Source organism: Leptopilina boulardi, unplaced genomic scaffold (genome assembly GCF_019393585.1).
Source record: "Leptopilina boulardi isolate dan_hultmark-lab unplaced genomic scaffold, ZJU_Lbou_2.1 LbouV2_165, whole genome shotgun sequence".
In the NCBI taxonomy this organism is placed as follows: domain Eukaryota; kingdom Metazoa; phylum Arthropoda; class Insecta; order Hymenoptera; family Figitidae; genus Leptopilina; species Leptopilina boulardi.
Window position 1 is genome coordinate 3,367,606 of NW_026137713.1, and position 21,959 is coordinate 3,389,564.

Consider the following 21,959-nt stretch of genomic DNA (forward strand, 5'->3'; position numbering starts at 1 on the left):
TTGGAATTTTAATTTGTCCAAAATTACAAATGGCGGAACAAACAATCGACAGAAAATTTTTTTGCGCTCAAAAATTGACCAATCACGATTTAATTGATAATTTTTAATTAGTAAATTTTCAAAAAATTGCCCCGAATTCTTTATGTCGATTAATTGTTGGTCCATATTTATAATTTCGGGCAAATGAAAATTTGGCGTATTAAAAATTCTATAAAATCAAAATTATATACCTAAAAATTTCTATTAATTAAAAATTCTTTGAAAAAATTAATTCCGACAAATGTTAATTCAAAAAATGAAAATTCGTGTAAAAAATTTAAAAAAATTTGAAAATTCTCACTAATAATTTTTTATGGGATAATCATTGCATACCTTTGAAAAATTTTAAAAAGCAGTTTTATTATATTTTGCCAAAATTTTTTATTTAATTTTCTATTTTCTATATATAATTCTTTTCAAAATTTCTATATTTAGCCAAATTTTTTGTGTAAAAGAATTTTTAAATAGAATTTCCGAATTTTTGCAAAATAGAAAAAAAAAATGGTAAAATAGTGATGGTTTGAAATATAAGTTATCACCAAAGAAATAATTCATAGAAGGTACTTACTATAAGTCTGTTCTCTTTTGTTTTCAAGGAGCTAGCGATAATTTCACCATGAATTTTAATTCAACAGCGCTCGAAACGTTCATGAATTTTAATTTGCCTCTTTTCGCTTGGCTCCCGTCGTCCGCGCTCTCTCTTGCTCCAAGCTTTTTTTTTTCTTCTCCGTCGAGAATCATATCTCTCTCTCTCTCTCTCTCTCCTTCTTTTTGCGTCTTTTCCTTTGGGTTCATAGTGTGTCCCGTTACGAAGAGAACAAGATTTCCTCCTTGAACGGCACTCGATGCCGCTTGTGACTTCATACCTGTCCCGTATGAGTTTTCGACGATTTCACACTAGCTCCTCCTCGGTCCTCGAAGCCATCTACAAGTACAGTCAATGTTAAAATTCATATAATATTTATTACAATTAATTTGCAATATTAAAAATTGAATTAAAAAATTGATTTAAAAAATTGATTTAAAAAATAGACAAGGAAAAAGAAATTATTTTTATATAAATATAGTCATTCTGTAAAATTTTACTTGGTCACTCCTTGTTAGCACTTAATTAACTATACTATATAGGTACGTCTTTCAGTCTTCGAAGATACGACGAAAAAAAAGAAAACGCATTTTGCGCTAAAAACATCTTCTCCGCGTCTCTCGTATAATGACAAAACCGGATGATGATGATGATGACTTTCCTAGAAAAAATTAAATAAAATTTACAAATTATCATTTTTTTCAAATTCAGAAATTTGTTTTTTAATTTTCAAACATTATAATATCTAAATAAAAACAATTTTTTTTTCTCACTCTAAATAAAATTATCTCAAGTTTGATTGAGATTAATATTTTTTTTTTTTACGAGTATAAAGAAGAACAATCAAAAGATATACATATTATACCTATTTTGAGTGATTCTGTACACAAGGAAGATTTAAATAAAAAAATATTATGACTCAATATTTGAGAGGTAAATAAGAAATGTTGCCTTTGGTAATCGAAAGCCTATATATCGACTCATATATTTTCAGCTATATATATATAATAAACCGTGTGTCTGCGCGCAAAATATGGATAGGTGTCGTTTGTATGAGCTTGGACAGAGGCGTATATATTTGGTAAACATATGTGTGTCTCACTTTTGGCTTCCTATCTGTGTGTATTGACAGTTCAAAATCCTAGATACAACACATTGCACAGCAATGTTTACGGCCGGTATACATATATATATATATATACTTCGTTTATCATTGTGTTTGAAACGCAGGACAATTGCACCTGGTAATGTCAATTTGTTACCGTTTTAATATATTAGTCAAAAAGATAAATATATTTCACGCGTCTTCACCGAGATTTTCTTCTTTGATAATATATATCAAATCTTCAATTTTTTAACGAGACCTATCAAATATTTGCTGATATCGACAATTATATTTTTTTTATCAACACTAATTTTAAATGTGTAATTTAATGCAGAAAGTAGCTACCATTTTTTTTTTTTTTTTTGAAAGATTTGTGAAAAAAAAAAATTCCACTTCACACGAAAATAATTACATATCAATCGAATTTTTGAAAAGATCGAAAATTTTTCGAAAATTCCAAGTCACTGAATTTTAATTTATATACGAATTTTTATTCTTTCTATGAATTTTTGATAGAATTTATCAAGATAATTTCTAATTGGTCAATATTCAAAAAATTGCCCCGAAATCTTTTTTGTCAATTAATTGTTCGTCCATATTTATAATTTCGGGCAAATGAAAATTCGGCGTCTTAAAAATTCGTAAAAATAAAAATTCGGGCAAATTGAAATTTGGCGAATTGGAATTTTAATTTGTACAGAATTACAAGTGGCCAAAAAAAAAACAATTGACAGAAAAAAGATTACGGCGCAATTTTTTTCAAAAATTTACCAATTAGAAATTATCAAGTAAATCGTGATTGGTCAATTTTCAAAAATTATACCGTAATTTTTCTGTCGATTTGTTTTCTTCATATCCATTTATAATAATTTTGGGCAAATGAAAATTTGGAGTTTAGAAAAATTCCATTATTAAAAAATTCGTACAAATTGAAATTCGGCGAATTAGAATTTTAATTTGTCTAAAATTACAAATGGCAGAACAAACAATTGACAGAAAATTTTTTTGCGCAAATTTTTCAAAAATTGACCAATCACAATTTCATTGATAATTTCTAATTGGTCAATATTCAAAAATTGACCCGAAATCTTTTTTGTCAATTAATTGTTCGTTAATTTATAATTTCGGATAAATGAAAATTCGGCGTCTTAAAAATTCTATCAATAAAAATTCGTATAAATATAAAAAATTTGAAAAAATTCAATGAATTCGAATTTTAATTTGTCCGAAATTACAAAATGGTGGAAAAAACCATTGACAGAAATATTTTGGTGCGATTTAAAAAATTCAGTAATTAGAAATATTATCAAGAAAGTTTGTCATTGGTAAATTTTAACAAAAATTGCTCCAAAATTTTTCTTGTCAATTAATTGTCCGTTCATATTTATAATTTCGGGCAAATGAAAATTCGGCGTCTTAAAAATTCGTACAAATAAAAATTCGGGCAAATTGAAATTTGGCGAATTGGAATTTTAATTTGTCCGAAATTTCAAATGGCAGAACAAATAATCGCGACAGAAAATTTTTGGCGCAAATTTTTCAAAAATTGCTCAATCACGATTTAATTGATAAATTTTAAATGGTCAATTTCAAAAAATTGCCCCGAAATCATTATGTCAATTAATTGTTCGTCCATATTTATAATTTCGGATAAATGAATTATTCGGCGTCTTCAAAAATTCTATCAATTAAAAAAAAATTCGTATAAATAAAAAATTTGGAAAACTTAAAATTCGATGTATTGGAATTTTAATTTGCCCGAAATTACAAATGACCGAAAGATTATGGCGCGCAATTTTTCAAAAATTATATAATCATACGATTTACTTGATAATTTCTAGTTTATCAATTTTCGATAAATTGCTACGAAATCTTTCTGTCGATTGTTTTTTTTTTAGCCGCATTTGTAATTTCGCGGATAAATAAAAATTCGGCTTCTTAAAAATTCTACCATTAAAAAATTCGTACAAATAAAAATTCAGACAAATTGAAATTCGGCGAATTAGAATTTTAATTTTTTCCGAAATTATAAATGACGGAAAAATTGCGGTGCAATTTTTTAAAAATTCGCCAATCACGCATTTGTAATTTCGGACAAATAAAAATTCGGCGTCTTAAAAATTCGTACAAATAAAAATTTAGACAAATTGAAATTCGGCGAATTAGAATTTTAATTTTTTCCGAAATTACAAATGACCGAAAAATTGCGGTGCATTAAATTTTTGAAAATTCGCTAATCACGCATTTGTAATTTCGGACAAATAAAAATTCGGCGTCTTAAAAATTCGTACAAATAAAAATGCGGACAAATTCGATGAATTGTAAATTTCTGTCCTAGAATCATAAATTGAAATTTGTAATAATTTTTTTTGTCTTATAAACTAATTCCAAACTATATATACTTTTGGATTATAATTTTTGTTTCAAACATTAATTTGGAATTATTTTCCTAATTTTTGTGTTAATTAACACAGTTAAATTATAAGTATATAATTCATTTATTCTATTTTGATTAATATAGATGATATGATTGTACTTAGAAATGAGACGAGTTGATATAATTTGATTTTAGCAAACGACCGCAAAATGCTTTGTATTAGCACTGCACATATAGACACGTTCATTCCGCGCGACAGAAGTTTGACGACAAAATATTTGTCGTTCAAACAGCCCGGATCCTGGAAAGTCCCTAGATTGACGTTGCGTCAAGCCTCGATTTACTTGACCAAAGCGAAAAAAAAGTTGGAAAAAAAAAAAATATGACCTCATAACACCATGAACCAATCTCATATACCCTATATATATATATATATATCATTTAATTTCTTTTTTTTGAATTCCACAAAATTCTATACTATATAATTTGAATAAATAAAAATTCAAAAATAATTATGACAAATGAAATTCCATAAAATTAACTAAATATATTTTTAGAAATTCGTTCTATAATTTATAATATCGATTGACTTTTAAAAGAGAAAAAAAAATTATGTCTACAACAGTAAAATACAAAAATTTAGAAAAAAAAATATGTACTGATTGCGTAAATGGTAGAGAGGCACGTGTCGTGGTAAGTAAATACGGCGTACACTTGGCGCTACCTTGGTGCCACGTGTTAACCAGGCTAACCAAGATAATCACTCATTACAGACATTTAGCGTGAATACTGCGAGTACTTGCGGTTTTTGCTCAAGTGCGACGACGACTACTCGCTAGTCTTATTGAATAAGAAACTAACAATAATTTTTACAGCAAACATATCGGTCAGTATCTTGGTTAGCGTGATCTCAAAAAAAAATAAAAAAAAAAAATAAATCTTTTTCAAAAACCATTTCCATGAAATAGCACACACTCGTCAAAATTATATTTGAGAAAAAGAGTATAGATATATATATATACTATTTTTTTACATCAATTTTTGGATATGATTGAAAAATTTTTTGTTTGCCTAATAAAAAGGGAGCTTTTTCTTTTTTTTTTGTTATAACAAAAAAAGTTAATATAAAAATATTGGTGCATTTTTTTTTAGATGGCACATATATACATGTACGCAGACGCATATATATGACATTGCGATGTTCGATCGCATTCACATGTGTTTGGAAGGTCGAGTGACGTGGTTCCAGTCCCGGCTGCGCAAATATTGATCGAGCGATGTCTCTCCGTTGCGTTCGAAAAAAAAAAAAAAAAAAAATTCCACCAAACTGATGGCATGAAATATAATTGACAAGGCGGACAACACATAACCATGACATCGCATATATATATATATATATATATTTTTTGTTGAGGAATATATATCCCTACGATACTATCCGCCATACTCAGCAAAACCTCCATTTTGCGCGCACATCCCTTTTCCATATTCTCTGATCCCCTTTTATATTAATCATTCACGTCAATATCGCCTTGTTTCCGGATAGTAAATTTTTTTTTTTTTTTTTTTTTTTTTTTTATCAAAATTCAGTTTGAAATTTAAGTAAAATTTTGGTTAAACTATTTCTAGGATAAATTTTTTCTTTTTTTGAATGCGAACTATAATTTCGATTGTTTTTTGGGCCTCCATTTTCAAACTTTATTTCAGTTCCTAGAATTAAAATTTTAGAATGCGTACTAATTAAATGTTTATCTGATTTGTATTTAGGGCTAAACCAACTGATTTCAGACTAAATTCTATTTTTGTCACACCAAACTTTAAATCTGCAAATTCCTAATTTATTAACTAATGCGCAGACGGTTCTAAATGATTCTAAACTTATTTCAAATTCATATTTTTTGATTTATATTAATTTACCTCTACTGCGAATTGATTCTAATATTTAATTTACAAATCGGCTATATATGATACTAATTTTGGACAAATGCAAACTAATTGCGGTCTCATTTTATAAATCTGTATTTCAGCCCAGATAGCATGGAAACTTGCAGCAAGCTTGCGGCAAGTTAACCGTGCAAGCTTGTCAAGCTTGCTGCAAGCTTGTCTGAGCTAGCGAAATGTCCCACCCAGGGCAAGCTTGCCGTGAAAGCTTGCTGTAAGCTTTCCAGGAAAGGTTGCTGCAATCTTGCCATGAAAGATTGCTACAAGATTGCTGCAAGCATACTAAGAATGATTGCGGCAAGGTTGCCGTGAAAGATTGCTGTAAGCTTGCTGCAATTTTTAAAAAATTACATTTTAAATTAAAAAAAAATTTATTTGTTTTTTTTTCAAATTTGAAAATCCTTGTGACGTTTATTATTATTAATTATGTCCTGTTTATTTTCATTTGGAAACTTAACGAGAAAATTTTCGAAACAAATTTGAGGGGACTGGGAATTGAACCCGGGTTCGACAAGCTTGCACGGTTAACTTGCCGCAAGCTTGCTGCAAGTTTCCGTGCTATCTGGGAGTCTATGATTAATTCTGAATTACAGCAGACTTCTAAACATTATTTGTTTCATTAAAATCAGTAAGTTCTGTACTTCAGAATTAATCAAAATCAGTCAGCTCTGTACTTCAGAATTATAATCAGAATACTGTTCAGTTTTTAAAATAAGACTGGAATCAGTTGGCATTATAGTCTAAAATTAGTTCCGACCAAAATACAAATCAGAAATAAGTCGAAAATCCGAATCTAATCTGCAGGAGGGCAGAATTAGTCTAGACTAATTCTTATAACTAGTAAACTTATTTCTAATATATTTTTTCGTTTAAATTTTGGACTAATGCAGGACTGATTCTAAATAATTTTAAACCTACTTCTGATTTGTATTTCGGTTCGTATATATAGTAATTCTGAATTAATGCAATATCTGATTTAAGATTTATTTCTGACTGATATTTCGGTCCGAACTAATTTTACATTAGTTCTATATAGATTTGTTTCTAATTTGTATCAGGCTGAAATGAAGTTTAATAATATAAGACTAAAAATCAGTCGGCATTAGACTAGAATTAGTTCTGACCGAAATACAAATCAGAAATAAGTCTAAAATCATCTATAGAATCAATCTTAAGGCAGAATTACTCCATAGACTTAATTCTTAACTATAGTAAACTTATTTCTAATATATTTTTTTAAATTTTAGATTAATGTGGCGACTGATTTTATGATCATCTTCTATTAAAAGACAATTTTGAAATAAAAATTTTAGATTTTAAAATTTGTAACCAGATTCGGTTTAGAGATTCATTTTTTTCTCAATCCATAAATTCCCTAACTAACAAAATTTGTGACATTTTATTCATGCTATTTTATACTTGTCATATTAATTTAAAATCATAATTTAAATTGAAAAAATAAAGTTAATTGATAATTACTATAATGGTACGATATTCACATTGGTACTTGCTATATATATATGTGCATTAAAACACTCGTCCTGGCAAATAATTCCTTATGACAATAATGATCCTGTGTATTTCAATTGAATCGCATCATCGTAATTTCGAACATTATAATTGAAATTTTGTGTACTATAGAATGGACATTCAAATTTTCAACGAAGCACAGGCGACTGCAATGTTAATCGCATTATCGTTTATCGTCGATAAATCAGACAATTAGCGACCGTAAGCGTATATCGTAAATCGGAATTATCTCATATCGATTGGCTGACGCGCATGTTTGAACATTGTGGCTGCCTATAACGATATGTCTCTTAAAAAGTATATATATATATATATATACAAATTCAAATCATTAAAAAAAAAAAAAAATTGGATTATTTCTGAGAAAATTTAGTTTTTAAAATGAAGAAATCATTTTTTTTTTTAATTCACTAGACTTGTTGAAAAATAATTGCGTTATCTTTCTTCTCACACTCGGTCCCTTTTGTATATGGAGTAGTATATATCTGAGCTTTCCCACACGCATATATATATATATATAGTCCGGGTACTTAAAAAGCAATTACCGTAGGAGAAGGGGGAAATTAATCACGATGCGCTACTCGACGATGTAAACCACCTTTCGATGGTACTCCCTATAAGGGTTCTGACGGGTACATGAAACCACTAAATTCCCTGAGGCTTTTGTCGCATATATCGTCCAAGAATTCCCAGACTTGTTACCTTTTTACAAACATATATATGTATATATATATATATATATTAGTAAAGTAACTTTTACTATTTACAAAATAAAGCCGAAAGTTCTGTCAACTTTTACTCCATAAATATATAGTAAAAACTAATATTTTTAGAGTAAACTTAACTATTTTATCACAGGAAAAAAAAAGTCGAATTTTTACCCCAAAATCGGTATAAAAATTACCTGCAACAAATTTTATCCTAGTTGAGAGCGCCACCGTCTATGTGAATTAGCATTGGTTAAAATTATACCAAAATTTACCCAGCGTTTTTTCTGTGTAATTAGTATAGTAATATTTTCTATTTCCAAAGCAAAAGTTTTGCCAAAAATGCAGGTTTTACTTTGTAACTAGTATTTTTTTTTCCGTAGCATATATCACAGAAAAAAACGCTGGGTAAATTTTGTTTGCGGATAATTTTAACCGCAATGCTAATTCATATAGACGGTGGCGTCCTCAACTTACACGGAAAAAAATAGTTCGCGAAACTTTCGTAAACTATATAGTTGTCCAAAGTTTGAAAATTTTTCATTAACTTTTTCCAAGATTTCACGAACTTTTTTTTGTGCGCCTGCGCAGACATTGATTGTTATGAAAAGAGTGATAAACGTTCGTGAAATCTTGGAAAAAGTTAATAAAAGATTTCCAAACTTTGGAATCGTCCAAAAGTGAAAAAACTAGTTTACAAAAGTTTCGCGAACTATTTTTTTCCGTGTATAGAATAAAATTTGTTGCGCGCAGGTAATTTTTATACCGATTTTTTGGGGTAAAAATATTCTATACTTTTTTTTTCGTGTGATAAATTTCTTTTCTTTTAATGAAAATAGAATATCGTAATTTATGGATAACCTCTCTAAATATGAATAAATAGAGGGGGGGGGGGGAAATGCATTATAATAAAAATCTCAAGTGCTAAGGACAAGTTTCAAAAGCAACATATATATATATATATGTATATATTAGACAGGTTATTAAATTCAAAAGGCAATTTCGAGTCCCGCAAACATGAATCTATTATTGAATTTGATGAGTATTAATTCCCCGAGGCGTTTTTTTGAACCATATATTCCGCAATAAACGACTCCGCAGTTATTTCCCATGCATTTTTCGTGTTACAAAAAGGGTGGATTTTGGATGAGACACACACATACGCGTGTACACTGGACCAAACTATATATATATATACTGCCTCCCTCTATCATCGTTCTGATTTCCGTATGGTACACGCGTCTACTAAAAGTACATCATATAAAGTATAGGAGATATATATATATATATATACTACGGATAGGAAAACTTGGAATGTTTTGACAGGGCGCTTACACGTGGCGAATAGCTGTTTGTAAAACATTGGAGCCGCCTTTGTTACACCGTTATTAACCGCCTTGCAGCACGTGACCTTTACGATTGTTGTGGCTTGAGGACCAGTGAATGAGAACGAGTGAGTGATATGCCCTTATTGTCGCCTCTACGCTGTGATTTTCATGATTCCCTTTATTGAAATTTCGATAATCTAATTGAAATTAAGTTCCAGATATATTGTTATATATATATATATAATCCCCTCTTATAAGCGCACTTGAAAAATTAATTCAGACAGTGAATTTTTTTTAACATGAATAAAAAAATTCATTTCTGTTTTACAGATCTATAACTTTCATATATAATTAACAGATTTTCCCTCTAACAGAAGGTATTACAAAGCAGAACATCAGTACACTTTACATTCGATTTATAAGAATCAGAACTATAAGCCATTGTTAAAATTATAAATTTACTTTTGATGCTTATTATTTCTGCTAAATGATAGTTTCTGATTCTTATATAAATCTTTGTCGAATGAAAATTCTTTCATTTATATATGAGATTTCTATAATACAGAAAATTAAAAGGCATTAAAATAAGCTGCAACGCTTATTATTTTAATTCAATTTTGCTTATTTTAATCCATTTTGGTACACGGAGAAAAAGAAAAAGTAATTTTTACTACTTTCAGAGTAAAACTGGACCAACTCGAAGTTTCTGCGCATCTCTGGCAATTTTTACTCCAAAAATAGTAAAATTTATTATTTCTGTAGTAAATTTTACTGTTTCCGTAGTAAGTTTTACTATTTCTAGAGTAAATTTTACTATTTTTGGAGTAAAAATTGCCAGAGATGCGCAGAAACTTCGAGTTGGTCCAGTTTTACTCTGAAAGTAGTAAAAGTTACTTTATAAAAGAAATCTTTTTTCTCCGTGTATTAAAATAAAATTGGATTAAAATAATAAGGGTTGCAGCTTATTTTTAATGCCTTTTAATTTTCTGTGAAAATATTTTACAAATTTTATATATAGCATATGCCTTTTGAATCAATAATTTATATACCTTTGGCAGAAATGCTGTTGATTCAATATAGCATATTTTTCTCAGTGTAGAATTATATAGTTCGGACCGAAATATCAATCAGAAATAAAAATTCTTTAGAATCAGAACGCGAAAGGACGGACGGACGGACGGACGCGGACTTCAAAGCAAAACTATACGCACTCTAAATCTAAATCAATGAAAATTTCACTTAGTTCAAATCAGTGGCTCAGTTTTCTTTATAATTCACCAGTGGAATTTCATTGAGAATCAGTGATTTTTACTGATTTCCAGTGAAATTCCACTGATGATGAATTAAAGAAAACTGCGGAGCCATTGATTTGAATTCAGTGAAATTTTCACTGCACTGAGAAAAAAGAATTATTTGTTTCAAATATAAAGATCAGTTTAAAAGTTTTTGTTTAACCCAACACAGTTTTTATGTTTAATTTTAATATATAGAAAATATTTTCTACTTTGGCTTAAAATTATTATTTGTTTGAATAATTATATGTTTGATTCAAACATATTTTCTGTTTGGCTTAAACTGAAAATATGTTTAAAATTTTTATGTTTGATTTAAACATAAAAATTTATTATGAATAAATTGAAATCAACCATAATTTATGTTTAAATTAAATATATTTTCACATTGAATCAACCAGAGAATATATTTAATTTAAACATAAATATATGTTTGACTGTATAACAAAGCTATTTTAAGTTTGGGTTAAACATATTATATGTTTGAATCAAACATATCGTTTTCTCAGTGTGGATTTAGATTTAGAGTGTAATAGTTCATCCAAAAAGTAAAAACTAATTCTATGGGAATAGGTTTATAGAATCAGTCGGCAGAATTTTTTTTGCCTCTAGGATCAAATACATATATGTTATTTAATTTCACGGAGAAAAAAAGTTAGCCATATTAGCTAAAATTTAGCTATTTTAGCTAACCCTATTTGTTATTATATGGACAGCAATTTTCGTTAGCTAATACAGCTAAAAATTAGCTACTATAGCTAAAATAGTTTACTGTAACAGCTAAATATTAGCTACTGTATAGCTAAAAATTAGCTATCCATATAATAGCAAACTCATTTTTCTCCGTGTTGAAATATAGTTTCGAATTAGAATCAGTTCGCATTAGTCGAGAAAGTGGTTTAAATTTTAAATATATATATATATATGTTACCGGTAAAACTCGAAGACCAGGTATTTCTTAGGTATTTCCAGAAATACCTACAATTTTAGGTAAATCTCAAAATTCCTGGCCACTTTTAGGTATTTCCCGATTTGCCTAGGCATTTTCGTGAATGTCCTAAGAAATTACAGAAATGCCTAAAATTTTAGGTAAATCTCAAAATTCCTGGACACTTTTATAGGTATTTCCAGAATTGCCTAGGCATTTTGGGAAATACCTGGGAATTTACAAAAATGCCGACATTTTAATTTAATTCTCAATTTAGGCAAATCGAAGAAGTGAATGAAGCATATTAACCTTGAGTAAAATTTTCAGTGCAAGTTTATTTAGAAAATGAAAATTATTTAATAAAAAAAAAAGTTAAAAGTGTACAGTCTATACGTCTGGTATTGGGATCGTGAACGTTGTCACCGATTTTAACTGGACGATGATTTTTGTCTGAAGTTGATTTCACTGTAAAATGAAAGGTATTAATTTAATACCAACTTTAGGTACTAAATTGTTATTTGGTTCTACATATTTTGATACCTAAAATTGGTACTGTTTTAGTACCTTCTTTTTACAGTGTTCATTCTCTTTGCTTGGTGTTCTATAGTCCTTCAGCTGCTCGCTTCCTGGCAGAAAAAATAGTTTCTTGCCGAGAATCATTATGATCTTCCAACATTTGAAGCTATAAAGTATATTTTCATAGGAATTTGTTGCATCTGCACTCATATTGTATAGTATACACTCTGCAGATCATTTTCGGTTTGAATACTTTTTATGACCTCGTTAAGAAATTGATAGTCCCACTTTAGGATTTAAAAGTTATATTAACAATATTTATTACTTAATTATATTGAATTATATAAAAATTAATCGACTAATGGTGAACTACGGTAATAATCGAGTACTGCGAGTCCTACTTTACATGATATACTTTTTATTGCTCATCGCGTCTGGCCACTTTGAGGTATTTCCCGATTTGCCTAGGCATTTTTGTGAATTCCCTAGCAAATTACAGAAATGCCTAAAACTTTCAGGTAAATCTCAAAATTCCTGGCCACTTTTAGGTATTTCCCGATTTGCCTAGGAATTTCGGGAAATAATTAGTCTTCAGGTTTTACCGGTAACATATATTATTAATTTTTGCGCCCGCCCTAAAGAATTAGTTCTTTTGTATAATGTAAAGATTTTTCTATATAACAGTTGAAGAGAGAGAGAGAGAGAGAGAGAGAGAGAGAGAGAGAGAGATGCAAATAAAACTCTCTTTTCTCACATCATTCACAGAATGGAAAAATCAATGATTTCAAGATTGCTTTTGTCTCTTATATATTATTAGATAAATCTTATCCACTGATATCAAGTTGTTGGCGGTCAGTTGTTATATACGTATATAATTGAAGGATACACGTATATACCCTATTTGCGTTCAATAGAGAATCGAGTAAAGAACAGGTGGTAGACGGACAACCGAAGGGTAGCACGCGTCAAAACCACCCCCGTGGTTAAGCCGGTACGTAATACACCATGTCCCATAGTTTAGGGGGGGCACAGCTGGATGCCGTGTAAACGCTTACTACCCCTTTTTTTTAAAAAAAAAAAGAAGTTGTGCACTGCCACTTGAAAAAAAAACACCCCTGCAGCAATGTTAGAAATTCAGGGGACACGATTTTCGTATATATATATATATATATGTATGTTATCTTTATTATTATATATTGGGAGTTTTCAACTTTTTAATGGATGGCGCTATTTTGACACACACTTGTCATCCGTTATGTCCATCATTTTTTAATCAACCCTCTGTCGTCGTTAAATTTCACAAACCGGAAATACATTTTTTTTTTGTTAGGATCCATTTTTTTTTTTGGATATTTAAAATTTTTAAATTTGCAAAATCACTGCAAGAGTATATAAAAAAAATTTGTCTTATTATTTATACCATCACACTGAAAAAAAATTCTGGTTAGGCTATATTTAACATTACTTTCTAGTTATGTTAACCAGAATTCTAGTTGAATTAACTAGAATTCTCGTTAAAATAACCAGAATTCTGGTTAACCTAACCAGAATCAAAATGTTAAATATACCCTAATCAGAATTCTGGTTATTCTAACTAGAATTTTTTTTTCAGTGCAGAAGAAAGAATGACCTAATTTTTGGTAAATTGTGAAATCTCTAACATGCGTGTTTTTACGAAATTAAACAAAATTTATATTAGAGAATATTTAATAAGCTTTATCTTTCAATGCTATACAAGTAGGACAGATTGATATATTTTTGAATAAAAAAAAAATATTTCTAAAAATTTTGTTACCATATTCGCGATTTGTAAAATTGCATCCGAAGGGATAGGAGATGAAAAGTTTTCAGGAGTTTTCAAGTACTTAAGACTTTTTTTTTTTTTTGATGATATATAAGACCAAAGTGAATCGCAATGAAAACGTGACGGATACAATGTCTTTATTGTTTGTGTAATGAAAGTAGTAACCCGCATTTTGTTTACTCGAAGTAAATAAGCAAACAAGAAATTGCAGCGGCTCATCCATCGACTTTGCCTGGAAGGCTCTCTGGGCGACGATTAAGAACACACACACCCCTTTAATGAAAACAAAAAAGAAAGAAAAAATAGTATAAAACACATATACTTTTTAAATCGACACTGGAGATAATATATAAATATAAATTTTCATAATTTCATATAAGGTGGGAATTTACTTTTAGCAAAATTTTCATTCTTTTCTATATAGACGAATTTACATTTTAGAAATTGTTTTTGTAATTTTTTTATTTTACAAAAAGTATATATAGAATTATTTTGACAAATTTTGATTTGTTCGAAATTTCCAATTCGCAATTTTCTCGACGCAAAATAAAATTGAGAATTCATGTGTGTGGTATATAACACTTTTGTGCGGTCAAGATGACCAAAGAATAAGATCACAAAAAGAATATAGAGCTTATATATCGAGAATGGCCCTCGCTATTATATTATTAGCCCCTTTCTCAGATTCAGGAAAATTATATATCGACAATATATATATACATTTCTTTTTTACCCTGACAAATACAAACCTACTCATCAGACTTTATTGGGAAAAAAACCTTATATATATAGAATAATAAATTTCGAGCATTAGTTGATAACTTTTACTTCACTAGTTATAGCAAACAAAAAAAATTAATTTCATTTATTTAACAGAATACAGAATTTTGTTAACTAAAAATTCTTGTTTATAAATGAAATAGAAATTTCATTAAATAAAAATTTGGCTAAATAAAATTTCGATAAAATAAATATTCAGTAAAATAAAAATTTCTGATATGAAAATTATTATACCAAAGAATATTCTTCTCTATATAAAATACAGTTAGATACAAAATTTTTTTTGTTAGATTTCGGTAAAATAGAAATTTTTGTTAAACAAGAATTTTTCTTGATAAAAATTCAGTTAAATATGGAATTTCTGTGAAATACAGATTTCTATTCATAAAAATCAGTTCAATATGACTACTTACGGTAAAATTCGGCTTAATAAAATTAAATTAAATATGAAATTTCTGTTAAATAAGAATTTTTCTTTATAAAAATTCGGCTAAATATGTTATTTCCATGCAATACAAATTCCTATTCATAAAATTCAGTTACATATGAATTTTTTCGGTATAATTCGGCTATATAAAATTCAATTAAATATTGAATTTCTATTAAAGAAGAATTTTTCTTAATAAAATACGGTTAAATATGTAATTTGCATGAAATACAAATTTCTATTCATAAAATTCAGATTAATATGACTATTTTCGGTATAAGTCGGCTTAATAAAATTCAGTTAAATATGGAATTTCGGTGAAATAAGAATTTTTCTTTATAAAAATTCAGTTAAATATGGAATTTCTGTGAAATACAAATTCCCATTTGTAAAATTTAGTTAAATATAAATTCTTTCGGTATAATTCGGCTTAATGAAATTCGGTTAAACATAGAATTTCTGTTAAATAAGAATTTATGTTAATAAAATTCGGTTAAATATGAAATACAAATTTCTATTCATAAAATTTAGTTAAATATGAATTCTTTCGATATAATTCGGCTTAATAAAATTCGGTTAAACATTGAATTTCTGTTAAATAAGAATTTATCTTAATAAAATTCGGTTAAATATGTAATTTCCATGAAATACAAATTTCTATTCATAAAATTCAGTTGAATATGAAGACTTCCGATGTAATTCTGCTTAATAAAATTCAGTTAAATATGGAATTTCGGTGAAATAAGAACTTTATTATGAAAATTTGGTTAAGTATGTAATTTCCATGAAATACAAATTCCTATTCATAAAATTCAGTTAAATATGAATTCTTTCGGTATAATGCAGCTTAATGAAAGTCGGCTAAACATAAAATTTCTGTTAAATAAGAATTTATCTAAATAAAATTCGCTGAAATATGTAATTTTCATGAAAGACAAATTTCTATTTATAAATTTCAGTTAAATATGAACTCTCTAAATGTAATTCGGCTTAATAAAATTCGGTTAAATATGGAATTTCGGTGAATTGAGAATTTTTTTATAAAAATTTGTTTCTTATTTATAAAATTCAGTTAAATATGAATACTTTCGATATAATTTGGCTTAATAAAATTAAATTAAACATAAAATTTCTGTTAAATAAGAATTTTTCTTTATAAAAATTTGGTTAAATATGGAATTTCTGTGAAATACAAATTTCTATTTATAAGATTCAGTTAAATATGAACTCTCCCGATGTAATTCGGCTTAATAAAATTCGGTTAAATATGGAATTTTTGTAAATTAAGAATTTTTTAAAATTAAAACTGGGTTAAGTATGGAATTTCTGTGAAATACAAATTGCTATTCATAAAATTCAGTTAAATATGAATTCTTTCGATATAATTTGGCATAATAAAATTAAATTAAATGTGAAATTTCTGTTAAATAAGAATTTTTCTTTATAAAAATTCGGTTAAATATGGGATTTCTGTGAAATACAAATTCCTATTCATAAAATTCAGTTAAATATGAATTCTTTCGGAATAATTTGACTTAATGAAAGTCGATTAAACATAGAATATCTGTTAAATAAGAATTTATCTTAATAAATTTGGTTAAATATGTAATTTCCATGAAATACAAATTGCTATTCATAAAATTCAGTTAAATATGAATTCTTTCGATATAATTCAGCTTAATAAAATTCAGTTAAATATGGAATTTCTGTAAAATAAGAATTTTTTTAAAATAAAAATTCGGTTAAATATAAAATTTCTGTGGAATACAAATTTCTATTAATAAAATTCAATTAATTTTTAATTCTCTCAATAAAATTCGACTTAATAATCAATTCTAACTTTTATTTGTGAAAATAAAAATGAAATTATTCCATTTAAAGCCTTATTATAAGTGTAATCAGACCGCAATTGGCAGTAAAAGGACATATAACAAATATATAACAAGTGCTTTAACAATCATTGTTTAGATTTGATCAGGGGGGGGTTAATTGTGATAATTCAAAATAAAGGGGACACGTCTTTTGCAAGGGGTCATATAAAGGTATATAACATATGCTGGTCTCAAAGTTAAATAATCAAACCTGTACCTCGTCAAGATCTACGTATATTATATATATATATAAATGAGTGACGAGGTTTCGTGCAACACGTTAGGTTGTATGACCTGCTCTGTCCGAGTAAACTTGCGTCACACGATATCAGCCATATGCTTTGCTTTGCAAGCGTCGGCGTTGGCGGCGTCAATCCGTAGTTCGTTTGCTCTTGCTCTTTAATTATTCGTCGAGCTGCCTAATTGCAAATTTCGCATGCTGTGCATTTTCCACCGTTCTATTACATTTATATATTTATATTCACTTAATGAAACAAAAAAAAAAAAAAAAAATACAAACAAAAAATTAACTAAAAATTTTTTAAAACAACTCATTATTCTTAATTAATTTCAATTTACATATTATTATATTAAATTTTATATTGAATTCATTTCCATTTTTATCATTAAATTTAATTTTCAATTATAATATTATGGATGGAGTGAAATTCGTTATATATATATATATAAAAAAAATGTATGAAATTTAAATAAAAACGGAATACTGATCTAATTTATTTTCATTCAATAGTTTACAAAAACATTGAAATGAAATTTATTTAACAAATAAATATTAGGCTAAATAAGAATTAAATTATTTAAATATCAAGTAAGTATCAGACAAATAAAATATTATGCCAAATAAGAATTAGAATAACTAAACATTAGGCCAAGTAAGAATTAGGCAAGTTAAATATTATGCCAAATTGGAATTAGGTAAACTATAATTATTATGCTGTACATAAAATTAGGAGAAAATTATATAATCACTTATATTACAAAAAAGCAAAAAATAAATAAATAAAGAGAATATTATATTTATTATGCGAAAGATTTTTGACGTTCGCAAATATAAGTTGAATAAAAATGGAGGAGGGAGGGGGGAAAGGTATTGAGATTAACGAGGGTCAATCGTCGGCTAATCTTTCGTTTTCTCTGTTGGGTGCTTCGATAAAACGATGAACTCATATTAGCAGCGAGCAAGTCGATACCTCAATAAGGTTTCTAATCGATAAACGTTGGCTGATGGTGGTGGGTGGAATTGGTTGGATGACTGACTAGCTGCCAGGAGTATCTACATCGAGTGTAGAAAGACTACCAGGTCGAGCTGTCAGTATAGATTGAGCAAACAGTGCTTTTACATTATGAAACTATATATTCTCTCTATATATCTCTCTCTGGGTCCTGAATTTTCTTAGTGCAAATCGATTTTAGTAATCGATTATAATGATTAATTAAATTTTCATTTGATAGTATTCTTATATTTAACAGAATTTTCATTTTCACTAAATTATTATTCAGCAAAATTCTCATTTAACAAAATTTCAATTCAACTGAATTTTCATTTAACAAAAATTCGGTTTAATCAAATTTCCATTTAGCACAATTTCTATTTTTAACCAAATTTTTCTTTAATAAAAATTTCTATCTTTCAGATCATTTTCATTTAACTCAAAGTTTCTTTTAATACATTTTCTATTTAACTGAATTTTTATTTAGCAGAATTTTCACTTAACAGGAATTCCGTTTAACCAAATTTCCATATAACACAATTTCTATTTTATTTAAAAAAAATTTTTATGTTTGTCAGAATCTTCATTTAACTCAAGTTTCAGTTTAACATATTTTCAATTTAATTGAATTTTCATTTAACAGGAATTCCATTAAACCAAAATGCCATTTAACACAAGTTCTTTTTTAACTAAATTTTCATTTAACACAATTTCTGATTGGCATAATTTTCATTTAACTGTAATTTCCTTTAACGGATTTTCTATGTCTCATAATTTTAATTTAGCAGAATTTTCAATTAACAGGAATTTCGTTTAACAATATTTTCATTTAACACAATTTCTTTTTTAACCGAATTTTCATTTAACACAATTTCTGATTTTCATTAAACTTAAGTTTCGTTTAATAGATTTTCCTATTTAACTGAATTTTCATTTAGCCGAATTCTCATTTAACAGGAATTCCATTAAACCAAATTTCCATTTAACACAATTTCTTTTTTAACCGAATTTTCATTTAACACAATTTCTGATTGGCATAATATTCATTTAACTGTAATTTCCTTGAACAGATTTTCTATTTAACTTAATTTTAATTTAGCAGAATTTTCAATTAACAGGACTTTCGTTTAACAATATTTCCATTGAACACAATTTCTTTTTTAACCGAATTTTCATTTAACACAATTTCTATGCTTGTCAGAATTTTCATTTAACTCAAGTTTCGTTAAATAGATTTTCTATTTAACTGAATTTTCATTTAGCGGAATCCTCATTTAACAGGAATTCCATTTAACACAATTTCTTTTTTAACCTAATTTTCATTTAACACAAATTCTAATTGGCAGAATTTTCATTTAACTGTAAATTCCTTTAACAGATTTTCTATTTAACTGAATTTTCATTTAGCAGAATTTTTACTTAACAGGAATTCCGTTTAACCATATTTCCATTTAACACAATTTCTATTTTAACCGAATTTTTATTTAACAAAACTTCTATGCTTGTCAGAATTTTTATTTAACTCAGGTTTCGTTAAATAGATTTTCTATTTAACTGAATTTTCATTTAGCAGAATTTTCATTTAACAGGAATTCCGTTAAACCAAATTTAACAAAATTTCTATTTCAATCAAATTTTTATTTAACAAAATTTTTGTTTGGCAGAATTTTCATTTAACTGAAAGTTCCTTTAACAAATTTTCTATTCAACTGAATTTTCATTTAGTAGAATTTTCACTTAACAGGAATTCCGTTTAATCAAATTTCCATTGAACACAATTTCTATTTTTAGCCGAATTTTTATTTAACAAAATTTGTGTTTGGCAGAATTTTCATTTAACTGAATTCTGCGATAAAAAAATTCGATAAAATTGAAATATTTTACTGCTTTAAAAAGTTTGGTTAAATATGGAAAATCGGCTTTATAAATTTTGAAACATTGAAAATAGAAAGAAGAAGAGGAAATTAGTAAACTTAATTTTGGTTTTTCTGTAAAATTTCCTTTGGGAAAATTTGGCACCGGCCAAAAGTTCGCGAATATTTATATATATATATATTTAATATTTGAGGTGGTTCAAAATCGAAATTCATCGGACCAATATAACTTCAGTTCATTGGACACACGGCCCTCGCATTTTTCGGCTTTAGGTAGTAAAAAATTCATTACTCACCCAAGGAATCGATCGTGAGTCCATGTAATTACGTGCCAGGGACGTTGATCTTTAAGCTTTTCGAGTATAGTGACCATAACCGCAGCGCTCAGGAGAAAGACAAAGTAATATATTTCACCATTCACTGCATATTCTAAAAATAAAATGGAAAATAAATCACTTTTAATCATTCAATATTTACTTTCGTTGACATTTCAAAAATTATATATATTTTAAAATATATTTCTTATGCTAAATTTCACTTTTTCAAACTACCAGAGAGATGAACATTTAAAAATTATTAAATTTCTAGTGTTTCAAAAATTGATATAAAATTTCTATTAAGCCAAATTTTCATACTGGAGCGAATTTTTATTTAATTTAATTCTTATTTCTATTTATTCAATTGAAGTTATTTTAATTTTATTTTAATGGAAATTTACATATATATATATATATATATATTTAACAGTATTTCTATTTAACAGAAATTCTTGTTTATAAAATTCGGTTAAATAAAAAATTTCTGTTAATTAAGAATTCTTCTTTATAAAATTCGGTTAAATATGGAATGTGTGTGAAATACAAATTCTTATTCATAAAATTTAGTTAAATACAAATTCTCTCGGCATAATTCGGCTTAATAAAATTTGGTTAAATATGGAATTTGTGTGAAATACAAATTCTGATTCATAAAATTCAGTTAAATACAAATTCTCTCGGTATAATTCGGCATAATAAAATTTGGTTAAATATAGAATTTCTGTGAAATACAAATACAAATCGAATTAAATGAAAATATTTGTTATAAAATAATGAGAAAATTATTTAATAATTTTTCTAATGGATTTAAAAGCACACACAATGCAGAATAAAAAGAGAACTTGGGTGCGAAGAGATATTTACTTATTCACATGGTATAAAAGATAAGATTTGTACCTACGTACCAGATAAGATTCTTTTCTCAGAAAATGACTCCAGAGATGTCGGCTAAAGCTATTATACCAGGAGGCGAAAAGGAAAAATGATTCACAATCCTCTAATGACCCCAGGAAATTTACTCTACGATTTCACAATCGAATATTTTCGACGTTAACAAAAGCATCCGTCATCTGAATGTCTATATATATATATATATATATATATATCTGAAAAAAAAATTAAAGTGTTAAAAATTAAATAAGAATACTGTACATAATATAAAGATATGAGTACTTAGGAAAAAAAAATTTATTTGATTCAAATAATCGGTTACTTTATTATCAAACAAATATTTATTTGTATTAAATATTATTTGAGTATATTTTATATTTGTGCGTCAATTAAATGGTATTTGTTTCAAATAAA

General features: G+C 27.4%; 1 long non-coding RNA gene across 1 annotated transcript in view; it reads right to left on the bottom strand.

Annotated features, from left to right (window-relative positions):
• Positions 1-21,754, bottom strand: part of LOC127277122 (uncharacterized) — a 79,051-nt gene extending 57,297 nt beyond the window's left edge. The window contains exons 1-4 of the long non-coding RNA XR_007842323.1: positions 21,560-21,754; positions 20,634-20,766; positions 1,126-1,286; positions 608-964 (exon numbers count right to left, since the gene is read on the bottom strand). This is a non-coding gene — a long non-coding RNA (uncharacterized LOC127277122). The remainder of the gene's footprint in view (positions 1-607; positions 965-1,125; positions 1,287-20,633; positions 20,767-21,559) is intronic.
• Between the last annotated feature and the right edge of the window lie 205 nt (positions 21,755-21,959).